The 23,401-nt window shown below is 35.9% G+C and overlaps 1 pseudogene; it reads right to left on the minus strand.

Moving 5' to 3' along the window:
- Positions 1-321: 321 nt before the first annotated feature.
- Positions 322-23,401, minus strand: part of LOC114037215 — a 64,694-nt pseudogene continuing 41,614 nt past the window's right edge.

The following is a 23,401-nucleotide window of genomic DNA, read 5'->3' on the forward strand; positions in this document are numbered from 1 at the left end:
TTGTAGTTAATTTGAATATTTATAGTAGCTACTCAAAGTTGCTCTTAAAATAATATTTTAATTACTGTAAAAAAGAACATGCTAGCTAATTCAATGGCAAAATTATTTTCAGATAGTATAATCATAGCAATCTTGGGGTTTAATGGCATGGGAACAGCAGGGCATACCTACCCTTTACCCAACATTTTAACTTAGTTTTTGTAGACATGGCTTTGTTGCCTTGGATTCATTTGGTAAAGACTTTTCAATGTCATCCAGGAGGCATATGCTTCCTCTGCCTCAGATGGCAAGCAACCACGTCAGCTGAATTCCTCAGGCTCATCAATGCTGCAGTAGGAAATTGGTAGCTACATTAAGGTCATTATTTGAAGTTTTCAGGACCTCCAAAGCATCCTAGAAAACCCCATCTCCATGAGTAGGGCAACCTGCTCCTCAGAAACCTCAAGAGGAGGCCCTGGTACTTCTTGTTCAGACTGTAGAACATCTTGAGCATTTTCATTCTTTCTCTGATATAGATGAGAAAAACAATTGATTCCAATTAATCCACCACCCTGCTGCTGCCTTTGCCACCTCATGTGTGCAAACTGAGATAACATAAGTTGACGATCAAGGAATTCCATTTTTCTGTCTCTGAATGTCTACTGTTGCTCCCATTCCAATTCTGACTTCATTGGTTGGTTCTGAAGAAGAGAAGATAGGTTCAAGTGTCCAAGAAAACAACTTTGCCATCCAGTGGGGTATGCAAAGAATCTAATGAACTTTTAACACACTATTGGTATAACACATACCAATAATCAGATCACTTGTGACTGCAACCCAAATGTAGGTACCAGAGGTTAAAAGCTGTAGCCCTAATATATAGATCAATGTCTTGTTTGTGATGGAAAACTGGCCCAGAATTTATGTCACTTGAACTCTTAGAAGGGAGCAGTAAAATGGTACAAACAGAGCAAATACAGGCCTGAGAAAACCAGAAAGCAAGTACTGGTTGTGATACCAAATGAGTACTGCATAGCTTCCACAAGGATCAAGTCAAACAAAGGTAACAAAATGCAGAAACCCAATAAAAAGAATGCAAATTTCTTGCTGCCATGTCTTCTTTCAGATATCCTAAAGTTATATATGAGCAGGCTACTATAAAATGCATCTTTCAAATCACAGCAAATTATCCTTCCACATATCAACCTTCAGATCTGCAAGTCATCCTTTTTTTTAAATTTTTTTTAATTTTTTTGCTTTTTTTTTTTTGTTTTTTTTGCTGAGGCAGCTGGGGATTGAGTGACTTGCTCAGGGTCACACAGCTAGTAAGTATCAAATATCTGAGGCTGGATTTGAGCTCTGGTCCTCCTGACTCCAAGACCAGAGCTCTATGCACTACACCACCTAGCTGCCCCCTGTGCAAGTCATTCTTTAGAGCTCATATATTATATCCAAAGAAATTCTGATAATGGTGAAAAAGCAGTGCCAATAAAATAGAAAGGGCACTGGGTACCTGTAAAAGGCTCTTTGACAAACATGCCTTATGGAGCCCACTCAGTCTGGTGCAGTGAATAAGGTCCTGCTTCAGAGCCCTGGCTGGGTGGAAGTTCTAGAGCAGACCTACACAACTTGCAAACTTCTTAGGCTAAATTACACTAGAGACCGATTGACAATGGTTGGTTGCTGCTGGTCACATGACAAACAGGAGTGTGTGCAGTGACAAACCTACATTTTTCTTGGGGCCTTCCAAAATCTCTTGGCAGGCCACAAGCAGCCCCTGCTGGATGTTGTACAGGCCTGGGCTAGAGATAAGGCGGGAGGCTAGGGAAATGGGGAAGGAATGCGGGAGGGGCACCGGCTGAGTGGTGGAAGGGAGGGAGATTGGAGATAAGGATTATTTTGTTCTTTCTGCCTTAAATTTAATCCCAAATATCAACCACATACAAATACAGGAGGGGAAAAAACACACTCATATGTTGAGCTGTTAAAGGAAAATGATATCATCTTGGCACTTCAAGCAAGCACCATTAATCTTCCCCCATTCAGGTAGAAAACTCTGTGAAAGCATAAAGTGTATTATCACTTATTCATTTATCCCTTCAACAAATGTTTGTTAAGCATTTGTTATAATCATAGGATCTTAGAGTGGGAAGAGACCTTAGAGAAGACCTCATCTAACATCTTCTTCAAGTTTGAGTGCCCTCTGTAACAGTCCTGTCAAACTCAAATAGAAACAGGGACTGCTAGACCATACATAAAGATCCCATATTGACTTTATTTGGAAATGTACTGTTATCTGTTTTACTGGATTTTATTTATTTTGTTAAATATTTCCCAATTACATGCTAATCTGGTTCAGCTGCTCTGAAAGGGCCACTATGTAACACCTCTGCTTTCCAACACACCCCAAAAGTCCTTACATTCTACTTAAAACCACTGCCTCGCCACAATTTTCCATCTCTTGTTTCTAGTTTTCCTCTCTGGGACCAAGACTAATTCCATGACAGACACAGCTTTATATCTTTCAAGTAACTTATCATGTGTCTACCACTTCCCTAGACACAACCTCAGTTCTTTCAACCTCTTCTTTTAGAAAATGTTCTATAATATTGTCATCATCTTGGACACTGGATGTTATTGTTATTCAGTCATTTTCAGTCATGTCCAACTCTTTGTGATCCCATTTGTTTTTGTTTCTTTTTTTTTTTTTTGCAAAGATACTGGAGTGGTTTACATTTCCTTCTTTGGATCATTTTACAGTTGAGGAAACTGAGGCAAACAAAGTTGAGTGACTTGCCCAAGATCATATAGCTAATAAGTGTGTAAGAACAGGTTTGAACACAGGAACAAGTCTTCCTTGTTTCAGACCTAGCACTCTACGCAATGTTCATCTAGCTGCTCCAGACACCAAATGCACCCCAGATTATATATGTCTTTCCTAAAATTTGGTGCCAAAAACTGAAAAGAATACTTCAGGTGTGATCTGACCAGAATAAAGTACAACAAAATTATTAATTAACCTCCCTTTTTCTGGACACTATCTCCCTTTATAAAGCTTAGGTTAACATGAGTTTTTTGGAAACCACGTCACACTCATGTTTAACTTGCAGTCCAGAAAAAAAAAAAGTAAAGTAGTAATATTAGTACATGTAGCATTTACTTCGTAGGCTTATCATGATCACAAAATGAGATCATGAATATTCAATGCATTACATGAACTCCAGTTACTATTATTTTTACTATTGTTTTCATATCTAAGAATACAGCAAGCTGTTTCCTCTACATGGTCCAAAATTTCCCTTTAGAAGGAGAGACTCCTATCTGTTGTATTATAAGTAAACATGAAATAGGAGATATGAGAGTCAAGTAAACGAACATTTACTAAGTACTAATGTGTGATAAGCACTGAAAAAGCAGAGAAAGGTCAATTAAACAAAAAAGTCCTTTCAAAGAGCTCACAGTCTAATAGGGGAAATAGCATGCAAACAACTATGTGCAAACAAGATATATATGGAATTGGAGGCAATCCCATATAAGTTGGAGATAATCAACAAAGGGAAAGCACTAGCATTAAAGAGAATAAGAAAAGGAAAAGATTCAAGGCAGAAAGACAACTTAGGAGGCCAATATGATATTCCAGACATAAAGTGATAAGAGACTGAACAAGGATGGTGGCAGTAGGAAAAGAAAATGCTGCCTTTATATGGGAGAAGTTTCAGAAATTAAAAAAAAAAGAATGATTGAGAGTTAAATGTGGTGATTGACGGGATGTGAAAGACAATGGAGAATATGACACCTGAATTTTCATCTAGTTGACACTTTCCAGCAGTTCAACAAAGCTTTTTTATTGCATTATGCTACCTGCAATGATGCAGAAATTACTGTCAATGTAAGAAATTCATGTCCCATTTGCACAATCTGTACCAAGGAACCTGTGTGAAAAGTTGTAAGTGTAATAATTCTATCCAGGACATGTGAGATGGCACATTTTTCAATGTTGCTTTAAGATGAATATTCCTCTATTTGATTCCTTTAAGTTCATCCCTTTTCATCTTCCCATTCTCACTTAACTCTTACATTAACTTATATAATAGCTGACTTTTCAGTGGGAAAATTGCAATTTCAGACAAATTAGGTAATTTTTTTCTGAAAAAAGAAAATAGATGAGGTTTAAGCTTGAGACAAATAATACAAGTCTAGTAATTGAGACATGAGTATAATCATGCTTTTCTAGAAAAAGAGAAACGAATTTGAATTAGCTCAACTATGGTTGGTCTTACTTTTCATTATCAGTGAGCAATAGTCTAAGGGGAGCCACAAGGGTCACTAACCCACAATTTCTACCCCATTGGCTGAAAAGCTATAGTGATAAAGGGACGCTAATTTTTTTTTGAATTGGTTCAGTAATTATTCTTAAAAAATAGAAATAGGAAAAGGAGCTCTCTAAACTGGTTATACCCCTTGAAACCAGCAATTTCACTACTGGGAATAAGGAAGTCAGTGATGAAAAAAAATTCCATACATGCCAAAATATTAATAACAGAATTGTTGCTCTTGCTGTTTCTATTGTTGCTGTTGTTGTTTGTGACAGCAAATAATCCTAGAAGGCTTATCTTATTTGTTCTGTGAATCTAGATAGTTTGTCTGAGATTCTTGAGAACTTCAGGTTCATATGATCAGCTGGTCTTAGAAACCTTGAATAATCAAGCCTAAATGTTTAATCCCTTTTTGGGAGCCCTATGCCTGTTTAAGAGTTTTTCTGAGTTTGTTTTTTCTTCATGTTAACTTGCTTATTCTATGCTGGGGTAAGTTATCGACTCCACTGGGATTTTTCTTGCAGTGGCAGGGATCCATTAGGGAAAATTTAGTTCATCCTTGGTATAAGGACACAGAATAAATTTGAATGGATTTCCAAGGGTACCATATTGTACAGTCACCCCTGAAGAAATTTTGGTGTACCTTTTCATACCTCAGCTGAATGACTTTATGAACTGAGGAAATAATAGATGAGTTTTCACCCAGGAAAATTTGATTTCTCTTTCAAAGGGTGATGTGGTAACTTCTAGTAGCTCCCATGTCCCTAAACTCTGTGGGAAAAGACCCATATGCTCTGAGATCTCTGTAGGACTGATATTTCCTGCTGAGATACAAACCTTATTTTTATTTCCTTTTACAATGTAAATGATCAAATCCTCTGTGTGTGTGTGTGTGTGTGTGTGTCTTGGGAGGGGGCAAATAAAGAGGCCTCTTTATGGGAAAGGTAGAGGGAAAGGATCCTAGTCCCCTCCATCTGGGGCCAGTGGATCAGAATTGCAAGACAACTACCAAGTCAAATTAGTTTGGTTTCTCTCTTAAAGGGGGAAGGGTTGATGACTTTTAATCAACTCCAGGTTCCTAATGTGAATGGAAGGAGACCTATATACTCAGAGAACTGTGTAAGGGACCAGTATTCCCTCCCAAAGACAGAGGTGTGACTCCTTTTCTTTTCTTTGTTTAGGGCTGAGGAAGACTTTTCACAAGCACCAGAAGAGGCAGTACTTTTGTAAAATGCTCTGTTTCTTAAATTGTATCACCAAGTATTTCAAAGCATGGAAGAATGTTGATCAGCAAATGTGATTATGAACTGTGACAAATAGATTTTTCCTGAGACTTTTCTGAGACTCTTTAGTAGGAGGCACTGGGGAAGACATTCAAAAAGGATAATCCAGCAGCTCCTCAAGTCGTTAAAGAGCAATTTGTGACTTTGGACTTTGCCAAACACACGTCAGTAGATTTGCCGAGGACATCAAATATTAAAATTGCTCACCTTCAAGTCAAGATCCTAAGAAGGAATCCCTCAGTGGGAGATATTAGGGGGAAGAGTCCCAGTATCAATATTGACTCCAGTCTCCTCCCTGACCTTTTTGAATATAAGCAGACCTTGCAGACTTCAGAAGGTCAGAGGATTTGTACTTCTCATCAAGCCCATCATAGCATTCTCAGACCACAGCAACTAGCAAAAAATACTTGCATTGGGAGCCAAGGGTAGAATTAAACAAACTGAGTCAAGGCTGCTTCAACACTTTACTAGAAGCCCAGAAGAAAAGCTAAGCTATAACTAAAGAGAACATAAAGAGGACTCCAGCAAAAGGCCTTCCAAGAGCTATGTTACCCCCAAATGATTTACACTTGAAACCAGTTTCCCCTGGATTATATATATAGGTCAGGGACTACTTTTAAGGTAATGTTTTGTATCAACTATGCCAAGTACACTATTATAGCAAATACTAGTTTTTAATAGCTAAACATCTGGCTAACTGATATCAACTGGGAATCATGGGGGCAGTGGAGGGAGGAACACAGGTAAGGACTCATGTGTTATATAGCATTAGGAAATCACCTCCCTAAACCCTAAGAACCAGGATGAAAGATGTAGTAACTACCTTCTGGGGATCTGTCTTGCTGTTGCTAGAGAGATTTTGGATGCTCAAAAACCTATACTACAGACAATTATATAATTGAACTAAAATTTTAATAGATTTTTTTTTAAACAGATGGTTCATCAGTGAATATAGTACTGGGCCTGGAGTCATGAAGACCTGAGTTAAAATATGGCCTCAGACATTTACAATTTATGTGGCCCTGGGAAAGTCATTTAACATCTGTTTGTCTCAGTCTCCTCAACTGTAAAATGGGGATAATAATAGCACCTACCTTGCAGAGTTGTTTTGAGAATGGAATGAGATAGTACTTGTAAAAGGCACTTAGCACAGTGCCTGACATGTCAAAGGTGCTTAATAAATGCTTATTTCATCCTTCATGAGTATTAAAGGATGATACAGTAGTCATTAGGAGTAGTATGGATTCTCTAAGAATAAAGTAAGCCAACATTTTCTTCTACCACTGTCATTAAGTTAGCAGTTCAGGGGAACTGTCAGAGTAATAGGATAGATACCTTATTTGAACCAAGGGTTTAACAGTTTCCCATGATATCCTTGTATGTAAAATGTTGAAATGTGGCAGGATGATTTCAGTATCAGGTAAAACAACACACTCCAAAGACTATTGATTAATGGCTCTGCACTGATTGGTGAAATGGCTTTAGTGAGATAATCCAAACCTTTGTTCTTAGCTTTCTGCTGTTGAAGATTTAAAAAAGATAAAAAAGAATGTTTATGAAATGTTTCTAAATCAAACTGCAAGAGATAGCTTAAATCAGAATTAAAATGCTGTTTGACAGGCTAAAACCCAGGAGAAAATTGAGAAGATAAAGTTCAATGGGACTAAATATCAAGCCTTGTTTTTAGTTTTTGTATTTTTTAATTTCTAGGCAGTTGGGGTTAAGTGACTTGCCCAGGGTCACACAGCTAGTAAGTGTCAAGTGTTTGGTCTGAGACTGGATTTGAACTCAGGTCCTCCTGACTTCAGGGCCAGTGCTCTATCCACTGCACCACCTAGCTGCCCCTGCTCTTAGGTTTTTTAAAAGATCTATCTCAATACAGGAATAGGAGAAACAGCTCCTATTAAAAACTCTGATGTTTCCCCCCCAAAAAAGGAAAAAAGCCAACAACTTTACATTGTAATCATGAAAGAATAATGCCTAGACCTTGGGAATAATAGTTACATTTTGTGCCAGACAGCTCAGAAATGGAATTTTGAGAGGGAAAATATTGGGGGGTATTGACTGCAAGCAGAGTAGAATGAACAGGGTTATGAGATCTTTGGGAAGCAAATCCTATCAAGACAGAATGAAGCAATTAAATACGTTTAGCCTGCAGGAAGAGAAGACTAAGGAGAGATATGACTAATTATTGTCTCCTTCAAAACATTGAAGGGATGTCACTTAGAAGAAGAAACAGACTTGTTTGTTGCTTAAAATATAGCCAGTAGGCAAACCTACAGGGGGCAGATTTCTGCTGAGTATAAATAAAGGATTTTCTAATAAAAAGAAAAGCTTATCATTAGAAAAGGTTAGCCCAGGAAAGTAAGCTTCCACTTATCAGAGGTATTTTAACACAGGCTGGATAGTTATCTGTCAGGGATGTTTCCTATATAGCAAGATTTTAAAGCAGATGACCTTTAAGGTCCCTTCCAATTCTAACTTCTCTTTCAAAGATAAGGGGCAGTGAGAGTTTGTACTAAGAAACTTCCAGTTACTCATTTTATTGTATTATATGAGGTGATAATTCTAGATTCTTTTTTAGATAAGAAAAAATCTCCAATATAAAAAATGATAACTCCAGGAATCTGAGGAGAGAGATAGAGAGACAGAGAGAGAGAGAGAGAGAGAAAGAGAGAGAGAGACAGAGACAGAGAGCGACAGAGACAGAGAGACAGCGAGAGAAAAGAAGAAGAAGAAGAAGAGGAAGAAGAAGAGGAGGAGAAGAAGAAGAAGGAAAAGGAGGAGGAAAAGGAGGACAGAGAAAGAGTGAAAAAGATAGAGGAAGAAACAGAGACAGAGAGCTCCCTATACAAATTAAAACACGAATCTAATTCCTATATATAGATATCCAAAATACTAGCTGAATAAACCTGGGAAAGTCACTTGGCTTCTGTGTCAGTTATTCAACTATACAATAAGGATAATAATAGTACCTACTTTACAGGGCTGTTGTAAAGATCAAATGAAATAATATTTATAAAGTTCTTAGAATAGTTCCTGGAATATAGTAGGAGCTTAATAAATGATTATTATATTTCATTCCAAAAATAAAACAAGTTACCTATGTATATATGTAAATATACATGTGTATATTTATTTTTTCTGAATATATGTATATATACATGTGTATGAAACTATACATATATATTTATATTTATCTTGCTTCAGGTTTGTTTTTGTATCTTCAATCCTTAGTACAGTAACTGGCACATATTAAGTAGCTAATGAATGTTAATTTCTATGCATGTACACATCATTACACAAATGCATATATACACATATGTCTATGACATAATATTTGGTCTAAATTTGTGATAGCTGTATTTAGATAAATATGACATTATTTAAGTTAACTATGATTTTTTTTTAACTAATATGGGTGAAGAGGAATAAATACAGGTAAATTCATTCTAGTCTATACAGAATTCATGACTAATTACAAAGACAGAACCAATAGTCTAGATACAATATTTTTAAAAGTTTATCAGATTAAAGAGGAATTTCAGGACAGCTATTTCATAAGAAAAATGAGCTAGAGTTGGCAATATGGAGAGAACTAAAGATTTGTACAGAAATTTGCTCAGTTTCTCTTCTTGACCTGTTCATTGTCTATTTTTCGTTTGTGTTGTGTGTACTTGTCTGCAGGCAGTTCAAACACATTCTTTTCCTTTTTTTTCAACATTCATTTATTGTAAGATTTTGAGTTTCAATTTTTTTCTCCCTCCACCCATCACATCCCTCCTCTCCAAGATGGTAAGCAATCTGATATAGGTTACACATGTGCAATCATGTAAACATATTTTCAAAATGGTCATATTGTGAAAGAAACAGAACAAAAGGGAAAAGATACACACAAAAAGTCAAAATAGTATGCTTTCATCTTCATTCAGACTCCATAGTTCTTTCTCTGGATGTGGATAACATTTTTCATCATGAGTCTTTTCAAATTGTTTTAGATCATTGTATAGCTAATAAGAGCTAAGTAAATCATAGTTGATCATTGTGCAATGTTGCTGTTACTGTGTACAATGTTCTCCTGGTTCTTCTCACTTCAGTTAGCATCAGTTAATGTAAGTCTTTCCAAGTTTCTCTGAAATCTACCAGCTAATCATTTCTTACAGCACAAAAGTATTCCATTTTATTCATATACCATAATTTGTTCAATGTTTTCAAATCGATGGGCATCCACTCAATTTCCAATTCTTTGCCACCAAAAAAAGAGGTGTTATAAATATTTTTGTACATGTAGGTCCTTTTCCTTATTTTATGATCTCTTTGGGATACAGACCTAGTAGTGATATTGCTGGATCAAAGGATCAAATTGCTCTCCAGGATGTTTGGATCAGTTCACAACTCCACCAATTTTCGCACATCTCCAACATTTATCATTTTCCTTTTCTGCCAATTGGATTGGTGTGAGGCAGTACCTCAGAGTTCTTTTAATTTGCATTTCTCTAATCAATAGTGATTTGGAACATTTTTCATCAGCCTATAGAAAGTTTTAATTTTTTCATGTGAAAACTGTTCATATCCTTTAACCATTTATGTTCCCCATATTCCCAATTCCCCATATGTATGGGGAATGACTTGTACTCTTACTACTTTTTCCCTCCCTTCTATGCCCCCTCCCTTTTCTTTCCCCTTTTCCCTCCTATTGCCTATAGGGCTAGTTAGATTTCTATACCTAACTGATTATGTTATTCCTTTCTTGAACCAAATCTGATGAGAATAAGGTTCAAGCAATGCTCATCTCCCTCCCTTCTTTCCTTCTGCTGTAATAGGTTTCTTTGCCTTTTCCTGTAATGTAATTTATCCTTGTCTGCCTCCTCCTTTCCTTTTCTCTCAGTACATTTTCTTAGTTATATCGGATTAATCCACTTACTTGTGTCCATTTAACTCACTTGATTAGATTTTTTTTTTAATCATTACATCAAAGTATCTTATCAACTTATATCCACTCCCTTTATGTATGGGAACCGTGAACCGTGAACCATGAACATGGTGTAATAGCAATACAGTTCTCAAGAATTACACGTCATCTTCCCTTGTAAGGATGTAAACAGTTTGCCCTTATTAACAACATATCGTATTTTTCTGTCTTGTTTACCTTTTAATGTCTCTCTTGAGACTTATATTTGAAGATCAAATTTTCTGTTGAGCTCTGGTCTTTTCATCAGGAAGATTTGGAAGTCCCCTATTTCATTGAATATCCAGCTCCTCCCCTGAAAGATCATGCTCATTTTCACTGGGTAGTTAATCTTTGGTTGTAATCCAAGCTCCTTTGTCTTATGGAATATTATATTCCATGCCCTACAGTCTTTTAATGTAGAAGCTGCAAGGTCCTGTGTAATCCTGACTGTGGTTCCATGATATTTAAATTGTTTCTTTCTGGCTCCTTGCAATATTTTCTCTTTGACCTGGTAATTTTGGAATTTGGCTACTATATTCCTTGGTGTTTTCAATTTGGGATCTCTTTCAGGAGGTGATCAGTGGATTCTTTCTATGGCTATTTTATCCTCTGGTTCTAGGACCTCAGGGCAGTTTTCCATTATGATTTCCTGAAAGATACTGTCCCGGCTCTTTTTTTTTCATTGTGATTTTCAGGTAGATCAATAATTTTTAAATTGTCTCTTCTGGATCAATTTTCCAGGTCAGTTGTTTTACCCATGAAGTATTTTACATTTTCATCTATTTTTTTTTCATTCTTTTGTTTCTGTTTGACTGATTCTTGCTCTCCCATAGAGTCATTTACTTACATTTGCCCAATTCTAATTTTTTTTTTTTGCTTTTTAGGCAATTGGGGTTAAGTGACTTACCCAGGGTCATACAGCTAGTAAGTGTCAAGTGTTTGGTGTGAGGCTGGATTTGAACTCAGGTCCTCCTGACTTCAGGGTCAGTGCTCTATCCACTGTGTCACTTAGCTGCCCCCCAATTCTAATTTTTAACAAATTATTTTCTTCTATTAGATTTTGTACCTCCTTCCCCATTTGGCCAATTGTATTTTTTAGGGACTTGTTTTCTTCAGTGCACCTTTTTCCCAGTTGGCCAATTGTATTTTTTAGGGTCTTGTTTTCTTCAGTGTACTTTTTTTTTTTTCCAGTTGACCAATTGTATTTTTTAAGGACTCTTTCTACAGTTAATTTTTGTCCTTTTTCTAGGCTATTGACTCTCTCTTGCATACCTCTCATTTTTTCTTTTACCTCTCTCATTTGACTTTTAGAATCCTTCTTGAGCTCTTCTAAGAAGGCTTTTCAGGCTTCAGACCAGTTCATATTCCCTTTTGAGGTTCCAGATATGGGTTTGTTGACAATGTTGTCCTCTTCAGAATTTCTGCCTTGATCTTTACTGCTCTCACAATATAAATCTATGGTATGTTTCTTTTTGTTCATTGTGTTTGCTTATTTCCTGGCCTTTAAAGACATTGAACTCTCCTGCTGGGGATCAGAGGGGCACTGACCCAAGTTTCTTGTGTTGGGAGCCTAGGGCCTGATCACTGGCTTTGTGTTCTGGGGCCTCTGATGTTGGCAGTTGGAGGCTGTAGGGTTCTGGCAGCTGGTGTTGGGGCTAGAATCAGCAAGGCTGGAACTCTAGGGCAACTCTAGGTTGCCTGCTTTTCCTTTCCTTTCACTTTCTTCAGCTCCTTTCAGATGGATGTTGTAGGGTGTTTATCCACCTGGGGCCCTTTGTAGTGCTGCTTCCCTTATTTTTGCTGTGACACTGGGAGATGTGGTTGCTGTAGAATTCCCAGGCATCTGGTGGTTTTCTGAGCTGGTTTCCACTGCTTCCCCAGCTCTCACTGAGGCACTCAGGGGTCCAGGTATTGGTGTTTGCCTGCTCTACCACCCAGGTTTCAGAATCTCCTCCTGGTATGCTGAGGTGGGTCTTTCTGCTAGCTTGCTAGGATGCCCCCCTTTCTGTACTGCTTCGATTCCCCCAGGGCAAAAGGGGTCTTTCCCATTAATCCCTCAAGCTACCTGGGCTAGAGGACTGCTGTACCCTGTCTTTATTCTGATTCAGCTGTTCCAGGGTTTTTCCTTGGGCAATATTTTCTGGGTTTTCAATCACATTCTTTTCAAAGAAGACAAACAGTGTTTACACTTGACCATTACCAGTATTCAAAATAGATATGGGATCACCAAAAGCATATTGAGGATGTCACATTCCACAAAATTTTAGTTTAATGGAGGTTTGGTACATACCTAGATCTCCCTAGATGGTGGCACTTATTTGGAAGAAACTGAGGGACCTTGTTCTGGGAGACTGGAGAACTGGGACGTTCATGGACATTCTGTGTTGGCCCACCACATGATAAGGAGCAGCCTTTTTCTATTGGCTACATAGTGAGAACTACTGGCATCTTTAAAAGTGTTTGAGCACCTTCAGGGCTTTTGGTTCCATTCTCTATGAGGACAAAAGACTTCTTCATTAACATCATATGGTAAAGGAGGAATTGAGAGTCATCTCTTCCACCACTACCTTACCTCTCCACCCCATACTCTCCTCAATCTCTGCATTACAGCATGTGTCTGGAAAAACAGCCCTGGGTATTTAGCTTTTTCCTTCTTTTTTTTTTTTCTAGGTACAGAGATTAGAATCTCTAAACTGGTCCTGGAGCCTGAGCCAAGAGAATCGAAGAGTTTAGGAAACCAAACTTAATGTTATAGCCAGCCAGCTGTGAAGCCATGAGGAGCAACCACCCCAGGTGGTTGCTAGCCTAGCTAAGCTTTGGGCTAGAACTTGGTAGGACTAATTCTATGTAGAAAATGAACTATAAACCTATAGCTTAGGTTTACCTCTCCCTAGGGATTATGTGGTAGAGGGAGGTATTACACCCTCAAAATATTAGAGGAAATGTTTGTATATTTGTTCTTGATATATGTTTGAAGTAAATATCCCTTAGAAAAATTTAATCAGCTGTTAAGTGATTAAATTGAACTGGGATGCTAGTCATCGGGTGTTGTATTTTTACATAGGATCACAGAATCATAGATTTAGAGCTGTATCCAGGATATTAGTAAATATGAAGTCATTAACACTTAAACGTTATCATCTCACCTTGTTCTTTGACTTGGGTCACTGGTTCTTAAAAAAAGGAATGTTGACCCTAACACAGTCTCAATAGCAGGCTACAATTTTTGCTTTTGGTCAGTCCTGTAAAGAAAGAAACATTCCATGGGTTGCCACGCTTGAATGAGACTTTTATTTCTGAAAGCAAGCCTTTGAAAAGAATCACAGCACTCCACATGCAATAGCAAATCAGACTTCTCTGTGCTTCCTATTGTCCTTTTGTCTGGTGAATTTTTTTTTTAAATTCACTTCTAGTTAGTGATTTTTTTTTCAAACAGTAAGTGTCTAAATTCCTTCTAATATCATCAGAGTGTCATTGAATATAAGCATGAAGCATGTTTCTCAAACGCTACTATAACTCGGTAAGAATTAGACATGACTGAAAGATTCAAATGATATCAATTACAGCATCTTATCAGGTACACACCAGGAATAGCAGAGTTGATATTTGGGCATGTTTACCACTCCAAGGCCCAAGTAGAAAGGTTGGTAAAAAGACACATAATTGGCTGCATCTTTGAAGCCTTGCCTGATTCGGCTTTGGCCATTTAATTATGGTTTAATTATTTCTGTAAGAAATAATAATGATGAAATGAATGGATAGAAAAGCATTCACTTAGCATTTATGATGCATGGTATTAAATTTGTATAGCAAATATTCTTAATTCATGCATACTTTTATATCTCCCAAAGGGAGGGTTTGTTGACCCTCTACTCACAATGACTGTATTATACAGAATTACAATTAAGTAAAGCAAGAATGTTTTAAAGTACCCACTGTGTGGGTACTATGCTAGGCACTGGGGACACAGAGGTAAAAATGAAATAGTCCCTGCCCTCAAGTAGTTTATGTTTAAAACATCATAGAGTTCTTCAAAACACTAATCCATTAAGAGTCAATAATCATTCTTTTTTTTTCTCTCAGTCAGAAAAAAATATCTTTCAAAATATGTCATTAAATTTGATGCTACTTAGCAGGTGAGGTGGGAAGTTATTAACAAGAAAATACAGCGAAATCAAGGTAGTGTATGTATCTGTTACTTATTTCACTCATAGTAATTATTTGGCCTCTAAAGCAATATTATGGGCAAAACATTGATTAAACCACATGACTGACATAACAAAAAAGATGGAGAGTGATAATGACTACTATTTGTGAAGTTGTTTCATTGGAAAAAATCAATCTTATAGGAGTCCTCTGTACTGCTAAAGGGCTAAAAGCCAGGACAACTTGCTATATGTGCCCCAGGTATAGCTCAGTTAATTGCTTGAAAAAAAGTCAAAAGCACAAGATTAGCAAGAAAATTCACTGCCCTGTATTCTTGGAATTCAGTATCCCAAGGAACTACACAACAGCACTCAAAGAAGCATGGGACTGATGATGCTGTAAACAACATAGTTTACAAGTCAAGAAGGGCACGTTTTTAGAATAAGATGTTCTAAACAGCAATCATCCTTTTCTGTATTTTTTTTTCTTTCCCAGCAACAAAATCCTACATCTGCTAAAACAGCTTCTGCTGACCTTATAGGCTATGCTGTCCTATGTTTTCCCAGTGCTGATGAATCACTTGTCTGATATAGCATAAGCTTTCTTCATGGCATAATGCCTTATATTATCAGGGTATGAGGCCATTACTTAATGTATTTTTAGAGGTTAAATTATTAAATTCAAAGTCATATAGGTAGTAAGTAGAAGATTTGGAACTCAAAAATGTTCTTCTAACTCCAAATCCAATGCTCTTTCAACAATAGTATACTAAGGAGGACAAACTTCTAAATTCTCTATACTAAATTTTTAAATGAATTTTTTCAACTGTCAAACATTTATTTTTTCACCTTATCACCCCTTCACATCCCCAGTAAACAAAAAAATATAAAATCCTTTTAATCAACATACTGTGTCAAGCAAAACAAATTCCCATATTGTGATGGACAAAATCAGTGTTTTTATACATATATTAAGTCCATGATGTCTTTGTCAAGAGATTATTCTTCATCTTCAGCCCACTAGAATCATGATTGATCACTGCACTGTTGAGAGGTCTTAAGTCTAACAAAGTTATTTATTTTTTACAATGTTATTACACTATTAATCATTTGCTGGTTCTGCTCACTGTACTATTCTTCAGTTCATAAACACCTTCCCAGTTTTCTCTGAAGACATGACCTTTAGCATTTTTACAGTACAATAGTGGACATATACATATATTTATTTACATATATGCACATACATGTGTATGTATGTACACATGTGACTGCATTGTATATCTATATGTAGAAGATAAATGCATGAGTATTCTGTGCAATATATATATATATATATTATAATTTGTTTAGCCATTTCCCAATTGATGATCATCTCCTTAATTTCCACTTCTTTGCCACTACAAAAAGAGCTGCTATAAATACAAATGTACATATAGAATAAAAAAAAAACAAAAACAAGATCTTGGCAACTGGTTCCATCATTTCCTGGCAAATAGAGATAGAAGAAATGGAAGCAGCATCAGATTTTATATTCTTCAGCTCAAAGATCACTGTAGACGATGACTGCAGTCATGAAATTAAAAGAAAATTGCTCCTTAAAAGTAAAAATATGGCAAATCTAGACAGCATACTCAAAAACAAAGACATCACCTTGTTGACAAAGCTGTGGTTTTTCCCATAGCAATGGATGACTGTGAGATTTGGATTATAAGCAAAGTTGAGTGCCACAGAACTGAGTTTTCAAATTGTGGTGCTGGAGAAGACTTTTGAGAGTCCCTTGGACAACGAGGATGTCAAATAAGTCGATACTTAACACAAATAAATTAATTCAGGCTGTTCACTGGAAAGTCAAATACTGAAACTGAAACTTAAATACTTTGGCCACGTAATGAGAAGATGGGACTTATTGGAAAAGACCTTGATGTTGGGAAAGAGTGAAGGCAAAAGGAAAAGGGGAACAGCAGAGGATGAAATGTATAAATAGTGTCAATGGAAACAATGACCATGAACTTGGACAGATTTTGAGAGATATTGGAGAATAGAAAGGCCTAGCATGCTATGATCCATGGGGTCACAAAGAGTCAGACACAAGAAAACTGAAGAACAATAACAACAAAATAGAATCTTTTCCTCTTTAATCTCTTTGGGATATAGGACTAGTCATGGAACTCACAATTTAATAACTTTTTTTTTTTCCAAACTACTTTCCAGACTGGCTGGACCAATTCATAGCTCCACAGTAATGTCAATAGGACTATATGCTCCATAGCCCTTCCAACTTTTTTCATCTTTCTTTTCTGTCAATGTTGTCAATCTGATGGGTGTGTGGTAGAACCTCATAATTAATTTGACTTGTATTTTTCTAATTGTTAGTGATTTGGAACATTTTTTAAAATATGACTATATATAACTTGGATTTCTTCCCTTGAGAACTATTGGTGACTGGCTCTTGCTCTTGAAAATTTGAATTAGTTATGTGTCATGGATGTGAATTTTTATCAGAGAAGATTGCTGCAAAGGTTTTCCCCCTTTATTCTTAATTACATTGAATTTGTTGATGCATTTTTTAAACTGTAAACAAAAAATGTCTACTTTGTCTTCTGTGATCCTCTCCCCTATCCACAGATATGAAAGGTAATTTCTTCTTTTTTTCTTTTTTTTAATGATATGATCTCTTATATATAGGTCATGTATTCATTTGGAGCTTATCTTGCTATATGATGTAAGGTACCGGTTTTCCCAGGAATTTTTGTCCTCATTCCATTAGTTAGGGTCTTTGGTTTTATGTAACAGTATGCTACTGTGTTCATTTGCTTCAGCATATTGTGTGATTAATCTATTCCTCTGATTGACTTCTATTCTTAACAAGTACTAGATTGTTTTTATAACAATCTAATATTCTTTGTAGTATTCTACAAATATTCTTGTAGTATAGTTCTACAATAATATTCTTTGTAGTATAGTTCGAGATCTGATACTGCTATATTTCTTCCCTTTTCACTTTTTTATTATATACCATGAGATTCATCTCCAGATGAATTGAATTATTAATTTTTAGCTCTATTATAGAGAAATTATTTGGTAGTTTGATATAATACTGAATAAATAAATTACTTTAGATAGCATTGTAACTTTATTATATTGGGTTGTCTCAACTATGAGCAACTAATATTTCTTCAATTATTTAAGGCACTATTTCTATAAAAACAAAAAAATGTTCTATAATAATATTCTTATAGTTCCTATGTATAGATTGGCAGACAGTCTCCCAAATATTTTATGCATTCCATAGCTAATTAAAATAATGTTTCTCATTCCATCTCTTCATGTTGAGAGGTTTTTGGTAATAAATCGAAAAGCTGGTGGTTTTGTGTATTTATTTTATATTCTGAAACTTTGCTTATTTATATGAGTTAAATTGTTGACTCTAAGGTTCTGTAAGTACATCATCATATCATCAGCAAAAGGTGGGTGGTTTTTCTTCTTTACCTATGTTTATTCCTTTAATTTATTTTTCTTGTCTTATTTCTATAGCTAACAATAGCTATAGTGCTATAGCTATTAGCACTGTATCAAATCATAATAAAATAATATCTATCCTTACTTTATCCTGATCTCATTGGAAAGTACTCTAGTTTTTCCCCATTACCTATAATGCTGGCTCTTGGTTTGAGATATATTTATTCAATATTTTAAAGGTCTCTTTATTCCTGTTTCCCGTTAAGTTTAATGCAAAAGGCTGTTGTTTTTTGTCAAAAGCTTTTTTTTCCTGTATTTAATAGTACATTCATGTTGTCTTATTTTTATTACTAATATTGTAAATTACTTTTATATTTTCCTAATATTAATCAAACCTTGAACTCCTTGTATAAACCCAGCTGAGTCATAATCTATAATCTTTGGAATATATTGCTGTACCCTCTTTGCTAACAGTTTAAAATTTTTTGTCTCAATCTTCATAAGGAATATTTGTCTATAGTTCTATTTCTATGTTTTGATTCTCCCTTGTTTAAATTTCAAGATGATATTTTTATCATAAAAAGAATTTGTTAATATTCCACCTTTTGATATATTTTGAAAACAGCTTGTGCAATATTAGAATTATTTGTTCTTTGAATAGGAAATAAAATGCTTTTGTAAAACCACCTGGCCCAGCTTTTTTATTTGGTGCCAGGAACTTATTTATGATTTAACTGATTTTCATTTTCTGATATTGGGTTATCTAAATACTTTATTTAGTGTTCTGTTTTCCTGTGTCTTTTTTTTTTTTTGTAACGATGCTTTTCCATTTAAATTAATGGTTTTATGGGCACATACTTGGACAAAAAATTCTAATATATTTCTTCTTCATTTGCTCTGATTTATTTTTTTCATTTTTAATATAATAAGTTGCTTTTCCTTTTTAAAAAGAAAAGGTTAAGTAGTGGTTTATGTACTACATTTAAAAATAACTATTGGTTTTATTTCTCAATTCAATTTTTTTTCAATTTTTTCAGGATTTATATTTTGGTACCATTTTTGTTTAAATTGTTGATTTTCTAGCTGTTTGCATGTGTGTTTATTTTTAATTTTTTTACTTTAAATTTTATTAATTTTTTCATTGATTTTTTAGGATTTGCATTTTGGTGCTTAATTTTTTCAATTGTTGATTTTCTAATGGTTTGTGTGTGTGTGCATTTTAATTGCATGTCCAGTTCATTTTTTCCTTTTCTCTTGTTGAAGAGGATGTTTAGAGATATAAATTTTTTTCCTAATAATTACTTTCAAAGCATCCCACAAATACTGGCATTTTGTCTTATTCTTGTCATTATCTTTAATGAAACTACATACTGTTTCTATGTTTTGTTCTTTGACGCCTTTAAGATTAAGTTATTTAGTCTCCAGTTAAGTTTTAATCATTTCTTCAATGGCACTTTATTAACTATAACTTTAATTTCATTGTGGTCAGTAAAGGACATGTTCTTCAAGGATCACAGGGGCAGATGAGGCCAGGGAGCTGCAAATTTTGGGCAGGACCTTTGGGGTTTGATAATTGCTGCCCTCTTGAGCGTTCCAAATGCCAGACCCTGGTTGGGGGTAGGAAATACAGATGTAGTTTTGGCCCTGAGTGAAGTGCCAATAGATTGTTTCTGGATACATCCTCTGTGGCTAGCTAAAAGGATCTGAAAGTTCAAAAAGACAGTGCTGCCTTATTTTTCACCTAGGGGCTAGGTGTGAGATCCCCTTTCTGTACCAGAAAGACAGCACTGAGTCCCTGAACTGAGTCCTCCATCTTATTCTAGGGTGGAAGCAACAAGTTACAGCCTGCTACTACACCCTGGGCCTAAGTCTGAGACACCTTCTCTAAGGTCAGAAACAGAGACAGAGCTGCTGCTCTGTTCAGCACTTTTGTTGTTGTTGTTCAGTTGTTTCAGTTGTGTCTGACTTTTCGTCACCCCATTTGGGGTTTTCTTGGCAAAGATACTAGAATGGTCTGCTTTTTCCTTATCCAGCTCATTTTACAAATGAGGAAACTGGGGCAAACAGGGTTAAGTGATTTGCCCAGGTTCACATAGCTAGCAAATGTCTAAGGTCAGATTTGACTCTAGGCCTGGTGCTCTATCCAATGCACCACCTCGATGCCCCATTTACCTCTTTTAAACTTCAGTAAAATTGAAGATCATAGAGGCAAAGACAGAAAGAATGTAATGTAAGAGTGAGGCACTTTTAGGTATAAATGAAGCATTATACAATATATAGGTGATCTAGCATTAAATAGTGCAATTGTGTAAGACAAGGCCAGGAGAGAACAAACTCACTCCAGAATGCTTCAAAGCCTTTTATTCCTCAGTCTCTCATTTGCATAGCCCAACAGGAACCAATATGGAAATTATAATGAGATAGTCACCTTAAGTTAGGTTGAGGTCTCTACTGAGGGAACTCAGTTCTCAATCAATGAGAACTTTTGAATAGAAGAGGTGATGCCTCTTGACAAACTCAAGAACTGAGGTCCTCAGGATGCAAAACTAGAGAGGCTTCTATCAATTCTAGGCTAAGGATCTCTGCTTTTCTGAAACAACATAGTAGCACTCTAGATGAAAAGGTACAGAAGAGCTTAGCTGAGTCTGAGGCTGCACCTGGTAGAGACTACAGTTGTCCATCAAAGACTAAAGCCAGGGAGTACTGCACATCACCTAGTTTAACACAGATACCCTAACCTGAGTAGAAGTGATGTTATGACCTCCTATTAACCAGGAGCTAGGGCTACTAGTAGATCAACTGGTCCATGTGTGTGACACTACACTCTAATGGGAATCAACCCAGCAGCATAACAATTCATCCATTACCATGCTTAGTGCCACACCTGACAGTGAAATTCATGAGGTCTCTACAGAGAGAAAGAACATCAAAGCCCTGACATTCTAGAATTGTGAGTTGTGTTGACCACATGTATTTCCTACGTGTCTATCTGTTGTGGGTCAGGATATTGGTAAAACTGGGGATGTATAAGTTAACCTCCACAGCCCCACAGTATCCCTGGGCCTCTTGTGAAGAAGAAATAGCTGGGCAGTCAGAGCTAACTTTGATCCCTAAGTTTCTTCCTGAAACAAACCATCTTCATAATTGCTTTTAACTTCCTTGCCAGCAGACTTTATCTGCTTTTATATTCCTGGATTTTTATCAATGACTTTGAACTGCTTTTGCAAGAGGGTATTTGAATTTATTTTCATTAAATAAATCTTTGAGCTCTCAGGCTCTGAGTGATCCTTTGCAACAGATGCAGAATATTAACCTAGGCAAATACCTCACTACCACTATGCTCTAAGTTTGTGTCACCTCACCCCACTGCCGCCACCGCCACCGCAGACTCTGTGCGTATTTTTTTCAGGGAGTGCACCACAGGTTTTGGTTTGGGAATGCTTTGTAACTCTTCTTTCTATGCTATTTGAGTGAATTCCTTTCTTAGGAGCTGGTTGTGTCTACTACTTGATTATTAATGGAAATCACATGAGTGAGTGTTCACGAATTACACTCTTAGGTAGATTGCTACTGCAAATCACAATCTTACTGCTAGAACCCAAGCTAGTATTTGACATTCTGGAGACTCAATCTGCCAATGCAAGACTAAGTTACGGAAATAAACCCAGAGGAAGTATTAAGTTTATTATATATAAAGTGCATGTAACTATATATATTATGTATATATGTATATACATAATATATAATGTATATACATGCACATACACATGTATGTGTATATTTTTAAATTTGAATTATGGGTAAGATTTGAAATGAATTATAACAATAACTAAAGGATTCAGCAAGCAGCTAATAAATGCTAAATTGAGTGTAGTGATTAAAGCCACATTGATACAGACTACAGTGATGGAATCATGTCAGATTCTAGAGAACATTAGTTTATAGGGAATGATCCTACATTACACTAATACTATTCTTCTAAATTGGTGGATACCTTTATCAGATAATTCTCAATATATACTTCTATTCAAGGAGTGATATGAATAGCTATATGATAGAGAAAATGATACTAAGAAAAATAACAAACAACAACCTCAATTTTCAACAGTTCCAGTTTCAATTCATTTATATCTAAAGTGGCACCTATAATGATTACTTACAGTAATTATTTAGAATATATTTACTGTAGTTGAATTTGCTATGATCATTCATGGTTATTGGGTTGCTATCTACAAATCAATTAAAACTATTCAGTTCCATACTTTGTTAGAAGAGATTTAAGATATGTTCCCCACTCTAAAAGAGTTTAGAGGGAATTAAGACATAAAGATGTGAAAAATTAAATAAGAATATTAAAGATATCACAAACTGATAATCATTATTTGTAAACAATGGTAGAGATTCTAAGTACAACAGGAGTTGAGAGGCAGGAATGTCCTTATGATTGTTTTGGAGAAACTTCATAGAACAAATAGAATTTGAGCATGTATCCTCAGTGTTTACCACAGTGCCTTAAGCATGGGCTCTTACTAAGTGTTATATTGAATTTTTTTTATTAAATTAACTCATCTTGGAAAATGGTATGGATCTGGATAGGCAAAGAGGAGAGGAAAAGAGAGTTATTCAGGTAGATGGAACAATGGCCAAGAGGCAAGAATAACAAAAACTTCTTAAGGAGACCTTGAGTCCTGGCTTCAGCAGAAGGTTCACATAGAAAAGAAGTGAGAGATAACTGGAGATTAGATTGAAATAAGATTTTTGGAGAGCATAGAATGACAGGTTTAGGAATTTGGACTTTATCAAAAGGGCAACAAAGAACCATTTGACAGTTTTTGAATATAGGGCTGAAATTATGAAGGAAATGTTTTAGGAAAATTGATCTGGGTGTAGTGCACTTGGTGTATTGGAATGGAGAAAGTCTAAAGGTCTTTATCACCAATCAACATATGATAAGGTCTTGAGTTAGGGTAGTAGCAGTGGCAAAGAAAAGGAAAGGATAAATGTGAGAGACATAATGAAAGAAGAATCAACAGAAAAAAGTATTATTTGGGTATAGCATAGAAATTGAGGAGAGAGAAGAATCTACAGCAAGTGGAAAATGTCAAGCCTGGATGATGTGAAGAATGGTGGTACCACTGACAGACCAGCATTTTTTCCCTTGTTAATTCCATCTAATTAAGAACCTCCCCTTTACATTCTACTCTGAAAATCTTCTCTTACTGCTCTCTGTTTCAGTTACAACTGCCTTGACACATTTTTTGACCTAGA

Source organism: Vombatus ursinus, unplaced genomic scaffold (genome assembly GCF_900497805.2).
Source record: "Vombatus ursinus unplaced genomic scaffold, bare-nosed wombat genome assembly UNPS02010284.1, whole genome shotgun sequence".
NCBI lineage: Eukaryota > Metazoa > Chordata > Mammalia > Diprotodontia > Vombatidae > Vombatus > Vombatus ursinus.